Source organism: Rhinatrema bivittatum, chromosome 5, assembly GCF_901001135.1.
Source record: "Rhinatrema bivittatum chromosome 5, aRhiBiv1.1, whole genome shotgun sequence".
Lineage (NCBI taxonomy): Eukaryota > Metazoa > Chordata > Amphibia > Gymnophiona > Rhinatrematidae > Rhinatrema > Rhinatrema bivittatum.
The window spans coordinates 5,428,339-5,441,255 of record NC_042619.1 but is presented as its reverse complement, the minus strand read 5'-3'; positions in this window follow the sequence as shown (position 1 = coordinate 5,441,255).

The window sequence follows — 12,917 nt, the reverse complement described above, 5'->3', positions numbered from 1 at the left end:
AATGGCAGGGAACCGTTTCATGTCGTGGGACTCCCAAGACATTCATCTTTGATTAACCCAAATGACTAACAAGGGGGCTCGCTCTTCCAAGGGTGTCGGGGTGGGGAGCGGAGGAGCAGGTAGCGCGTCCGTCCCAGGCGGCGGGTGTGGTATGACAGGTTCCTTTCGAGCCGCAGGAAATACACCTAAGCCTGCCACAGGGAGCACGGCTGCAGCCAGGGAGGGCGGCCGTGTGTTGGCGGTTCAACAAGGTATCCTGTCTCTTCCCACATTGCAAGTTCCGGCACGCTTGTTCCACATGTGGAGGCTCCCATCCTGCCACGAAATGCACCCAGGGCCAAGCAGCTGCCCCCCTTAGAGGGGGTAAATGATAAAGTGTTACAGAACAAAGCAGATTCACCGATCGTGGTGGCTATGGTGTTATCTGGATAGTGCAGCAGCGTGTTTTTTGTACATGGGTTTTCAGGAGGGTTTTTCTATACCATATGTGGGCCCGGGTCTGGGGGGTAGTAGTAGGCCCGGGCCCACATATGGTATGTTTTTTGTACATGGGTTTTTAGGAGGGTTTTTCTATACCATATGTGGGCCCGGGTCCGGGGGGTAGTAGTAGATATTGCTCGGGATAAATTACAGTCTGAAATCCAGTTGGAGTGGATAGCCAGTCCATTTGCCTGTCCGCCGTTTGACCACATGCATTTGTCTCCGCTAGCAGTCATCCCAAAAAAGGCGCGGAGCAAGTTCTGTCTGATTTTGAATCTTTCTTATCCGAAAGGTGCATCCGTGAATGACTTTATCACAAAACGGGTATGTTCGGAGCGATAGGCTTCTTTTGATGTAGCAGTGGCGTTAGTTCGTAATGCCAGCAGAGGTGCGTTATTGGCTTAAGTGGATATCGAATTGGCTTTCTGATTGTTGCCTATTCATCCTGCGAGCTTTCATTTATTAGGCTTTCGTTTTGAGGGGCACTATTTTGTGGACCGTTGTTTGCCTATGGGATGCACGGTCTCTTGGGCTTTTTTCGAGGCTTTTAGTACTTTTCTCCAGTGGATGGCAGTGCAGTATACAGGAAGTGATAGTATGTTGCACTACCTGGAGTCAGTCAGGTGCGTGTCAGTTGCAGCTGGATAGTTTTTTGCGAGTGGCGGTCAGGTTAGGGGTTCCCATAGCTCATGACAAGACTGAAGGTCCAGTGACTCAGCTCACTTTCCTGGGCATCGAGTTGGATTCTGCGGCCATGGTTTCGCGTTTGCCTTCAGACAAAGTAGATAAGTTAAGAGAGTTGGTGCAGATTGTGCGGAAGGCGAAGAAAGTGACATTACGACAGAGGCAGTCTTTAATAGGTTCGCTTATTTATTTATTTAATTTAAAAACTCTTCATGCTGTCGTTGAGTTAGATAACCATCACAATGGTTTACAAAAAGGCACGATAATGAAAAAATATGAGTGGTATAGATTACAAATTAACCATGTGCCAAAATAGAACGGTAACAATTTAGTATAAAAAACTATGTGTGTAAGTTAAGCTTGTTTGTTAGGAACATATTAGGCGGTTTTAATTTAGCATTAAAATGCATTTGTAGGTTACAGGAAATAATTTCGCTTGTCGGGTGATTCCGATGGGTCGTGCTTTTATCCGTAGGCTGTCTGCTGCTACCGTTGGGTTTAGGGCAGGTCATCATTTCATTCGGGTAACACGCAGGGTGAAGGATGAGTTGGGAGTCTGGGAAGCTTTTCTGGAGTCTTTCAACGGCATTTGTATAATGCAGGAGGAAGAGGTAACGGATCATGCTCTAGAGCTTTTTTACAGATGCAGCAGGGGCGTGAAGCTTTGGGGTGTATTTCCAAGGCCAGTGGTGTGCGGAGCCGTGGCCAGTAACGTGGGTGGCAGAAGGCCTCACTAAGAACATCACTTTTTTGGAACTCTTTCCCATAGTGGTGGTGGTATTTATTTGGGGAGAGAAGCTCGCGAATAAACGTGTAGTGTTCTGGTACGATAACCTGGCAGTATGGCCAAATGCAACCTTGTATCAGCTTTACTGCGGGAACTCGTTTTCCTTGTTAACATTACGGGCAGGCATGTGCCGGGAACGCAATATCTGATTGCGGATGCCCTTTCTCGTTTCAAGTGGAAGGTCTTCAGAGAGCTGGCGCCGCAGGCAAAGTCAATGGGAAAGCCTTTCCTGGAGCACCTATGGCAGTTGGGCCTTCAGAAGCTTGGATGTTGTTCCGGAAATCCATGGCCCTGGCTACCTGGGCATTTTATTCAGGAGGATGTGGTGTGGTGACTCGCTTTTTAATGGACGCAGCATGGCGTGGTGGCCTGGTTGACTATGCTGGCATGGTACAATTCATCCTGTGGGCAACCCAGCATTAAGTTTTGAGGTGAAGAGAGTGTTGGGCAGTTGGGGAAGGGATAAAGGGCGAGCGATCGACAAACTGCTGCCCATTCGTTATGCGGATCTCATATTGATCGAGGGACATTTAGGAATGGTTTGCTGGTCCAGGTATGAAGTATTGCTAGGTTTGGAGACTCCTCCGGTGGAGTCCCGGCTTGGGGCTATGGATCCTGTCATCTTGGGCCACAGAGGTCCTACAGTTTCCTTCCCTTTCCATTTCTCGGCAACGGATCTCCTGTTCAGAGAATGGGACCCCCAGATTTGTGACTGAAGGTAAGTAAGGCCATGGATAAGTTATATCCTCTTCCGGAGGACGCTTTGGAGCTGCTTTGTGTCCCTAAGGTGGATGCAGCGGTATCGACGGTTACAAAGATGTCCACTATCCCGATTACGGGAGCAACGGCCCTCAAGGATTTGCAGGACAGAAAGTTAGAGCTACAGCTGAAGAAATTGTTTGAGGTCTCAGCGCTGGGTGCGGGTCTTCGTTGGGCCCAGCAACTCCAAGCCAATACCGACCTCTCTGTGGGGGAGGCTGCTCAGGCGAATCGGCTGGAGGCGGTCATCGCGTATAGCGCAGATGCTCTTTATGACCTGCTGCGCACGTCGGCCAGAACCATGGTTTCTGTGGTGGCCGCGCGCAGGCTCCTCTGGCTCCGTAATTGGGCTACGGATGTGTCGTCCAAGGCCCACCTTGGCTCGCTTCCTTTTAAAGGAAAGTTGTTGTTCAGCAAGGAATTGGAGGACATGATCCAGTCTGGGAGAGAACAAGGTTCATAAACTACCGGAGGACAAGTCCAGATCAAGAGGATCATTTGTGGCTCGGTCTCGGTTCTGAGGTGGTAAGAGACCCCGACCGGTGTGGTCGTCCGGGTCATCCTTTCGCCCAAGTTCAAACAGACAACAGTCATTGTCTCAGTCCTTTCGCGGCAAACGTTTCGGCAGACCAGGTAACCTGCAGTCTGTGGCGGTACAAGGCACGCTATAGCGCCTACTGGACTTGGGGGGTTATTACACCGGTTCCGTCTGCGGAACAATGAAGAGGTCACTATTCCATTTACTTCATAGTCCCAAAAAAGGAAGGAACTTTCAGACCAATATTGGATCTAAAAAGAGTAAACAGGTGCCTTCGGGTACCACGTTTCAGAATAGACTCTTCGATCAGTCATCGCCTCAGTACGACAAGGAGAGTTCCTGGCTTCTCTGGATTTCACGGAAGCCTATCTCCATATCGGCATCCGGTCGTCGCACCAGAAGTTCCTCAGGTTCTGCATTCTGGGAAATCACTATCAGTTCCGGGCTCTGCCTTTCGGTCTTGCCACCGCCCCCAGGATGTTCATCAAGGTGATGGTTGTGGTTGCAGCGCAACTCCGGAGGGAAGGCTTTCTAGTACATCCTTACCTGGACGATTGGCTGATTCGGGCAAAATCTGAAGCCCTGTGCTAGTCAGCGATCCGCCGGTGCTACAGCTCTTACGATCGCTCGGCTGGGTGGTCAATCTTGCCAAGAGTCATTTGACCCCCTTGCAGGCTCTGGAGTTCCTGGAAGCCCTGTTCAATACGGAGCAGGGCAGAGTTTTCCTCACCACAGAACGAGCAGTCAAGCTTCATGGACAGGTGAGGGACCTGTTGTCCATGCAGATGCCCACGGTGAGAGATTACCTGAAGGTCTTGGGATCTATGACGTCCAATATGGAGTTGGTACCCTGGGCCTTTGCTCATATGTGTCCCTTACAATCAGCGTTGCTGTCCCGTTGGAATCCGGTGTCAGAACAGTTTCATCTTCCGCTTACGGACTCCACGAGAGCCAGTCTCGACTGGTGGCTTGTCTCGGAACATCTGGAGTGAGGAGTTCCCCTAGTAATACCCGACTGGACAGTCGTCACCACAAATGCCAGTCTCTCCAGCTGGGGAGCGGTTTGTCTGGGGAAGTCGGGTACTGAGGCATGGTCCACAGTCCAGTCTCAGGCAATCAACCGCTTGGAGACCAGGGCAGTGGCTCTCGCATTGAAGGCCTTCCGCCGGGGGAAGTCTGTCAGAGTCTTGTCAGACAATGCGACTACGGTGGCATACATCAATCGCCAGGGAGGAACCAAGAGTCGCCTGGTGGCGACGGAGGCGCAACAGTTGATGAACTGGGCAGATCAGCATCTCGTCAGCATTGCGACATCTCAGTCATCACCATCTCGATCCCAGAGAGTGGGAGTTGGCCGACAAGGCTTTTCAGCTCATCTGCGACAGGTGGGGCAGACCATGCATGGATCTGATGGCCACATTCAAGAATTCCAAGGCTCCTCTGTTCTACAGTCATCGCAGGGAGACAGGGGCAGAGGGGGTTGATTCCCTGGCCGACGAACATCTTATTGTACATGTTTCCTCCCTGGCCACTGATAGGCAAGGTGATGAGGCGGATAGAGCTTCATCCGGCAGAGGTGATTCTAGTAGCGCCGGAGTAGCCGAGACGTCCCTGGTTCGCGGATCTGCTCAATTTGTCCACTGCGGAGCCGCTACGGTTTCGAGAGTCTGCGGCTCTCCTTCATCAAGGTCCCATCTGTTTGGAAGAGGCCGGATCGCTTTTCTCTAGTGGGAAGGTTTTTGAGAGGCAGCGGCTGAAGAATAAAGGTTATTCTGAAGCAGTAATGACCGCATTGTTGAGGTAGCGAAAACCATCCACTTCCCTAGCTTATGTCAGAGTCTGGAAAGTTTTTGATGCCTGGTGGGCGGAACGCGGGGTGGATCCTACGCTGTCGTCGGTCTCTGATATTCTAGGTTTTCTTCAAGCAGGGCTTTCTTTTTTTTTTTTTTTTTTAATTTTTTATTTTGCAAATTTCAATAAACTCAAAACATTTTACATGTTCCAGCAAATGAGCATAATATTTCCATTATTTAAGGTAACTTTTTACAATTATCCAAATCTCTAATAGTGCCATCAAGTAAAAATTAAGAAAAATATATTTAGAAACAGAGATGGAAAACTGAAATATAATATTACTATTGCTCATGTTACTTTTATACAACATGGGGGAGATCCATTTCCACTTTAGAGCAATTTAACAAACTTATAAAAGAAAGAAAAGGAAAACTGAGAGTTAGGCAGTTATATATTAGTTCGCTGATTCAGCCTGGATCTGATGTCCACTGATGTGATTGTAAAAAATTGCCGAGCTGATCTGGCTCATAGAAAACATATCTATTCCCGGACACTTTCATAACACATTTGCATGGAAACCTCAGAATAATCTGGGCTCCATGACTTCTAGCTATAGGTAACAATGTCAAGAATTTTTTCCTTTTTCTTTGTGTTTCCTTAGAAACGTCAGGCTATATCCATACCTTCTGGTTTAAATATAAAACAGATCGGTTTTGTAAGAACTTCTTCATAATATTTTCTCTGTCCAATGGTGTTGAAAATTTTACCAATAAGGTTCCTCTTCCTTCTAATTGCTGTTGTTGTGTGGTCTCTAGGAATTCAGTAATATTTAATAATACGTTTTCACCAGATCCCATTTGATTCTCAGGTGTTTCTTTAAGATCAGACACAAAGTATGCCTTGATTATCTTAGGTTGTTCTTCCAAAGTGATCTTAAGAACATCTCTCAAATAGCTTTTAAATTGTTCTTTTGGAGATATCGAATTACATTTAGGAAAATTCAATACTCTAATATTGATGTTTCTCAAACCGTTTTCAATTATCTCTAACCTCCTGTTAGTAACAATATCAGTTTTTATCAGCGTATCTTGCACTGTCTCGATTTTATTTATTTTCTCCTCCATTTGAGTCATTTTCTTCTCTTGTTTCTCAACTGACGCTTTCAAGTTGCCACAAGTTTCTTGCATTATTTTCATAGGACCTGATATCGTCATTAAAGAATTTTGAAGTGTGGCTATAGCTAGCCATAACGATTCCAAGGTAATGTTATCAGGTTTTTCTAGCGGTTTCAGTTCTGGGAAAGGAATTGCTTGTATAACGACATTTATTTTTTCCTCAGCTCTAAGCAATTTTGTGGAATTTTCCAAGGCCATTCCCTCTCCTCCTACGGCTCCAAGGCTTTCGGGGGGTTCCCCTCCCCCCTCCGGGGTTGACGCCAATGGTCCTCCCTCCATAGCAGAAGTTAAGTTCTCCCCTGCGATACACCCCTCGGGTGAACTCACCCCTTCCAGCGCGTTCCGTTGTAGAGGTGATTCAGTGCTCGCAGACTGTGTCCATGTCGGGGGGGGAGGTGTCAGCGGGGCTCCAGGGCTTAGAGTTGTTTCAGCTGCATGCGACAGCGTTTGCTCACCGGATGTCGCTAGCGCGGGCCACACTGGATTTACTGCCGGGGAATAAAACTCTGCAGTAGTTGTTTGCTGCAGTGTCGGGCTTGGGACACTCGAGGAAGCCTCTCTAACCCGAGCTTTTCGCTTGGTATGTGGCATTTCTGCCAATTTCCAAAAAGTAAAATGAGGTAATTTCTTGCAAACACTGCGGAGCTCCAAACACCATGTCCTCTCAGTAAGACGCCATCTTGGATCTCCCAAGCAGGGCTTTCTAAGGGACTCTCTTGCAGTTCCCTCCGGGTACAGGTTGCGGTGCTTAGTTGTCTACGAGGTAAGGTACAGGGAGTAGTGTTGGCGTTGCACCCAGATGTGGTGCGTTTTCTTCGAGAGGCAAAGCACTTATGCCCTCCGCTTCGCCATCCGTGTCCTTCCTGGAATCTCAATTTGGTACTTTTGTCCTTGTGTGCACCGCCTTTTGAGCCTATGAAACGAGCAACGCTGAAGGATCTCATGCTGAAAGTGGTATTTTTGGTCGCGATTTCTTCGGCACGTTGAGTTTCTGAATTGCAGGCGTTGTCTTGCAGGGACCTTTCTTACGGATTTCAGACTCCAGAGTATCCTTGCGGACGGTTCCCTCATTCCTCCCAAAGGTGGTGTCTTCTTTCCACATGAATCAGTCGATTGAGTTCCCCTCATTCTCGGATGTGGACCACTCAGATCCTGTGTCGAAAGATTTACGCAAACTGGATGTGCACAGGGCTCTGATGCGCTATCTAGAGGTCACGAATCCTTTCCGTGTATCAGACCATCTCTTTGTGTTGTGGAGTGGTCCGAAAAGAGGTAGTATGGCCTCAAAGACTATGATCGCTCGTTGGCTAAAGGAAACCATCAGTTCAGCGTATTTAGTGCGAGGTAAGGTGGTACCGGTGGGGCTTCGCGCCCATTCTACACGGTCACAGGCTGCTTCTTGGGCGGAATGTCATCAAGTCTCGCCACAGGAAATTTGCATGGCGGCTGCTTGCAAATCATTGCATACGTTTGCAAGGCATTACAGATTGGATGTTCAAGCTTCAGATTCCAGGGGATTTGGAGAAGGGGTGCTCCGAGCGGGCCTCTCCGGCTCTCACCCTCGGTAAGTCAGGTGTTTGGACTGATCCTGGTACATACAGGGAAAGGAAAATTGGCTTCTTACCTGATAATTTTCGTTCCTGTAGTACCACGGATCAGTCCAGAGCCCCACCCATGACTGTATACACTAAAGTAACGGAGAGTCCGCTCGTATGATGTCTTTTCTCTAGCTATTGATATTCTATTATTGTTCCGTTATAGCTTGTTTTATTGGTTCTGCAAGTTTATTTATTTATTTCTTTTTATATGCCGACATTCAATCTGAGATATTACATCTGTTTACATTCAGGTATTTCCCTATCCCCAGAGGGTTTACAATCTAACAGGCTGATACAGTACAGAGCGCACTGTTAGCCCAGGTTTGGACGCGCGTTTTCGATGCGCTAGCTTTACCCCTTATACAGTAAGGGGTAATAGTGCGTCGAAAATGCACGTCCAATCCCCCCGAAACTAATAGCGCCCGCAACATGCAAATGCACAGCATTAATTTCTGCCGGCGCCAGGGACTTAATATCACAGCGGAGTCGGAGGCCCCAAAAGTTTAAAAAAAAAAGTAAAAATTTAAAAAAAATAAAAATAAAAATTGGCCCGCGGGTTGGAAGACGGACACTCAATTTTGCCGGCGTCTGTTTTCCGAGCCCGGGCTGTCAGCGGGCTCGAGAACCGATGCCGGCAAAATTGAGCGTTGGCTGTCAAACTCGCTGACAGCCGCTGCCTCCTTTTACTGCAGGCACAGGCCACGCACAGGCCACCCTCCTGAATCGCACACCCAGGAGAGTGGCCTGTGCGTGCGCCGGGAGAGCTCTTCCGCACGTTTTTCTGTATTGGCCTGTAAGTTTGTACCTGAGGCAATGGAGGGTAAAGTGACTTGCCCAAGATCACAAGGAGAGACAGTGGGACTTGAACGCTGGTCTCCTGGTTTGTAGCCCGCTGCTCTCACCACTAGGCTACTCCTCCTCCCTGTTCCCAGTCGGGGGTTTCACTGAGCTTTATGATAGTTAGTTGTGTAGTTTGGTTTGTTCCATTCTGCTTTGACATTACGTAAGACTGAGGGACTGTGGGTGGCACCCTGGTATATATGGCAGGGGTCTTTGAAAAAAACTTCTCTGTCTCCATCTGCTGGAGGGGAGGCAAAACCCAGGTGTCTGGACTGATCCGTGGTACTACAAGAATGAAAATTAGCAGGTAAGAACCAATTTTCCTATTAATGATGCCCCTTCTCCTGGGCGCCCGATGCTGGGGACGCACAGTTTCCCCTCGCGCCTCCTTTGTAACGCGGCGGCTCATTATCATACTGCATGGTGAGCCCAGGAGAGGAGGAGGGGCGCGCGTTAGGAAAGCAGCTGCCTGGTCATGTGCGCCCGTTTTTTGTGGGGTTTTTTGCACGCCCATGTTGCATCGGCCTGAACGGAGTTTTGCACGGCGCAGGAGGAAAGGCCCTTCTCTTTCTCCTTCTCCAGCGGCTTCCTGCCGCTTCCAGCTCAGCTTCTGGTCTGTGGTCCCTTATCCTGCACTGGGTGGGGGGTCTCTCCCTGTGTTTTGCAGGTGAGGTGAGGGACTCTGCTAGCCTGTGGTTCCTGTGTAGCAGTCCAGCTTGCTCAGTTTCCCAAAAGGAGAAGTTTCGGTCCCCCCCTCCCTGTCCGATATGAACGTCAGGAAAAAGAGAGGCTGCTTTTCCAGGATAGCGCCCCCATACCCCTGCGACGACATGCGAGCGATCTCTGCGCGCAGGGGACAGGCTGGACTCTCCCGAAGCAATGCCACGTGGCGTCTGGCATTGCACAGGCTCACTTCATCCATCCGGTTCTGGAAGCAGGGGCACGGGAGGAGGTTCCCAGGCTGGAGGGGAAGTGCTGGATGTCTGGACGCCCTCCCGCAGTAGGTGGCGGCGGCGGCGGCAAAAAACAGTTTGAAAGAACATGCAGTGCCGTACCAATCCAGTACTAACATCCCAAACCCTGGCGTCCGCCGTGCATCGGAAAAATCGTGCATTTTGCGTCTTGTTAAGCCAGTGCCCGTAGGCACATTGTGACAGGGTATTCTTCACTCTTCCCCTCTCTTTCTGAATTATTCATGGGTTCTTTCTTCTCCTGTTAGTTCGCAGGTAGAAAATTATATCTTAAACGTATACACAGCCTGGTAGCTGAAATGCTGACTGTATTGATATCTTCTTGTACCGTTGCTTTTTTTTTGTATTATTGTTGATGCAACAATTTTCTGATAAAACATTTAAAAAGTAAGCACAATAAAAAAAAATATATATATAAATTGTAGGTGCGGCCTGTGATCTTCTACGGCCGTGTCCAGTGCCAGTGAGGGACAGGATGGCCGCTGACGCCTCGCCATGATGCAGGACATCCTCTCGGTGAGACAGGGTAGCGAGCGTTACCCCCAGAGCATGGGGGGGTCCCCTGCGCACAGCGGCGGTGCGATTGCACTGGGGGTAACCCGCGTGGGCCATGGCATCAGGGACCGTGGTGGAGACCCGAACGTCGCTGTTTTACGGCAGCCTCGCTGACCGTGGGCACGATCAGAAAACCTGGTGATCAGACAAGGGGCCCGGGTGCTGCCTGGGCCACAAGTCCTGTGAATAAATCTATAAACTACTTATTGGTCTTGTAAGAAAGAAGCAAAGCCTGAAATGGTTTAATAGCAGAAGTGGTGGATGCCAGGGCTGTGGCAAATTTTGGGCATGAGAGGGACCGATAAGGAGACAGGATGTTCGTTCAGTCTGCCTTTGGGGGGCTGGTGTGCGTAACTTTTTTATGCACAGAAAACAGCATTTACATTCAAACAAGTGCAAAAAACCCCCGAAAAACCAGCCAAAATGAAGCACAGCATAGGTGATTTCTGAGAAGCGCATCCTGCCTTCCCTGGCCCCTTCCCCTGCCTGAACTCCTGGGGGGAGGCTGAAGACTTAGGAGAAATCAGAGGCCGGAGGGTAACAGGAGCTGAAGTCTGAGCCTTAACCACGGTGCAAATTCAGCCATCATATCTGACTTATTTATATAAAGGGGGTTTTATGCAAGTGCTGCCTCAGCTCTCAGGCCCTGTGAGGGAGTGTGTGCCAAATAAGAGCAAGTTAAAGGCTCTCAGCAGCTCCGCTCACAGGATGCGTCACACGCAGCTTCAAGCTAGAAATGCATAATGGGGGGTAGGACTGCCCCGTAACTCCCTGGCCTAGCTTCTGGCATCCGCCAAGCTGTGAAGTTTGTTTGTGAAAGGAAATCCGTAACTGCTGCACCAGTTTACCAAGGAGCATCCACGTTTGCTGAGGGGGAGGAATTCTTTCAAAGCTCTGAGAACAATGCTTGGAGCGGAGAGAGGAAGAGGAAATTATATCACCAGGATTACAGGCTAAAACAACAACTTGTCCTAAGGCAGGAAGCAGCCAGGAATGTTAAAGGCTGTGATTAAAGTGGACATTCCCCTAGTAAAGAGAGTGCACGCGTGTGCATGCAGAATCTGCACGTGTAGCAGCTGCACAAGCATGCAGCAATAATGGGGCGGATTTACGCGCGCAGGGCCCTCGTGCGCCGGCGCGCTTATTTTGCACAGGCCACCGGCGCACGCAGAGCCCTGGGGCTTCGTAAAAGGGGCGGGGAGGGGGCGTGTCGGGGGCATTCCCGAAATGACGCGGCGTTCTGGGGGCGTGGTCGAGGCCTCCGGACCGCCCCCGGGTCGGGTGATGGCGCGCCAGCAGCCTGCTGGCGCGCGCAGATTTACATCTGCTTTTAGCAGGCGTAAATCTGCCAACAAAGGTAAGGGGGGGTTTAGATAGGGCCGGGGGGGGGGTTAGGTAGGGGAAGGTGGGGAGAGGGCGAAGGAAAGTTCCCTCCGAGGCCGCTCCAAAATCGAAGCGGCCTCAGAGGGAACAGGCAGCCCACGCTGGGCTCGGCGCACGCAGGTTGCACAAATGTGCACCCCCTTGCATGCGCGCTGACCCCGGATTTTATAAGATGCGTGCGCCTACGCGCGTATCTTATAAAATCCAGCTTTCTTTTGTTTGCGCCTGGTGCGCGAACAAAAGTACGAGATCGCGCAAATTTTTAAGATCTACCCCAATGTGTTCATTCAGATTACCAATAAGTGCAAGTCCTGGCCCAAACAGTTTACAATTTAAGGGGAACATAAGAAGTTGCCATGCTGGGTCAGACCAAGGGTCCATCAAGCCCAGCATCCTGTTTCCAACAGAGGCCAATCCAGGCCACAAGTACCTGGCAATTACCCAAACACTAAGAAGATCCCATGCTACTGATGCAATTAATAGCAGTGGCTATTCCCTAACAGGCCGATACAGTACAGTATGGAGTGCAATGTTAGCCTGCGTTTGGCCATGCGTTTTCGACGCGCTATTTTACCCCTTATAAAGTAAGGGGTAATAGAGCATCAAAAACATGCGGCCAACCTCCCCAAAACTAATAGCGCCCGCAACATGAAAATGCATGTTGTTGGCCCTATTAGTTATTCCCGCGCAATACAGGAAGTAAAATGTGCAGCCAAGCCGCAAGTTTTACTTTCAGAAATTAGTGCCTGCCCAAAAGTAGGCGTTAACTTCTGCCGCCACCGGGAAAGTGCACAGAAAAGCAGAAAAAACTGCTTTTCTGTGCACCCTCCGATTTAATATCAAGTCAGAGGCACCAAAAATAAAAAAATGTGCCCGCGGGTTGGAAGACAGACACTCAATTATGCCGGACCCATGGCTGTCAGTGGAATCGAGAACCAACGCCAGAAAAATTGAGCGACGCTGTCAAACCCGCTGACAGCCGCTGCTCCTGTCAAAAAGGAGGCGCTAGGGACGCGCTAGTATCCCCAGCGGCTCTTTTTACCGCGGGCCCTCCATTTAAATACTTTATCGCACGCCCAGGAGAGTAACCTGGGCACGCTTTGGGAGAGCGGGCACTCCCCTCGGAGCGCCCGCTCTCCCAAAGCCCGTAAGTCAGCTTAATTAATAGCAGGTAATGGACTTCTCCTCCAAGAACTTATCCAATCCTTTTTTAAACACAGCTACACTAACTGCACTAACCACATTCTCTGGCAACAAATTCCAGAGTTTAATTGTGCGTTGAGTAAAAAAGAACTTTCTCCGATTAGTTTTAAATGTGCCCCATGCTAACTTCATGGAGTGCCCCCTAGTCCT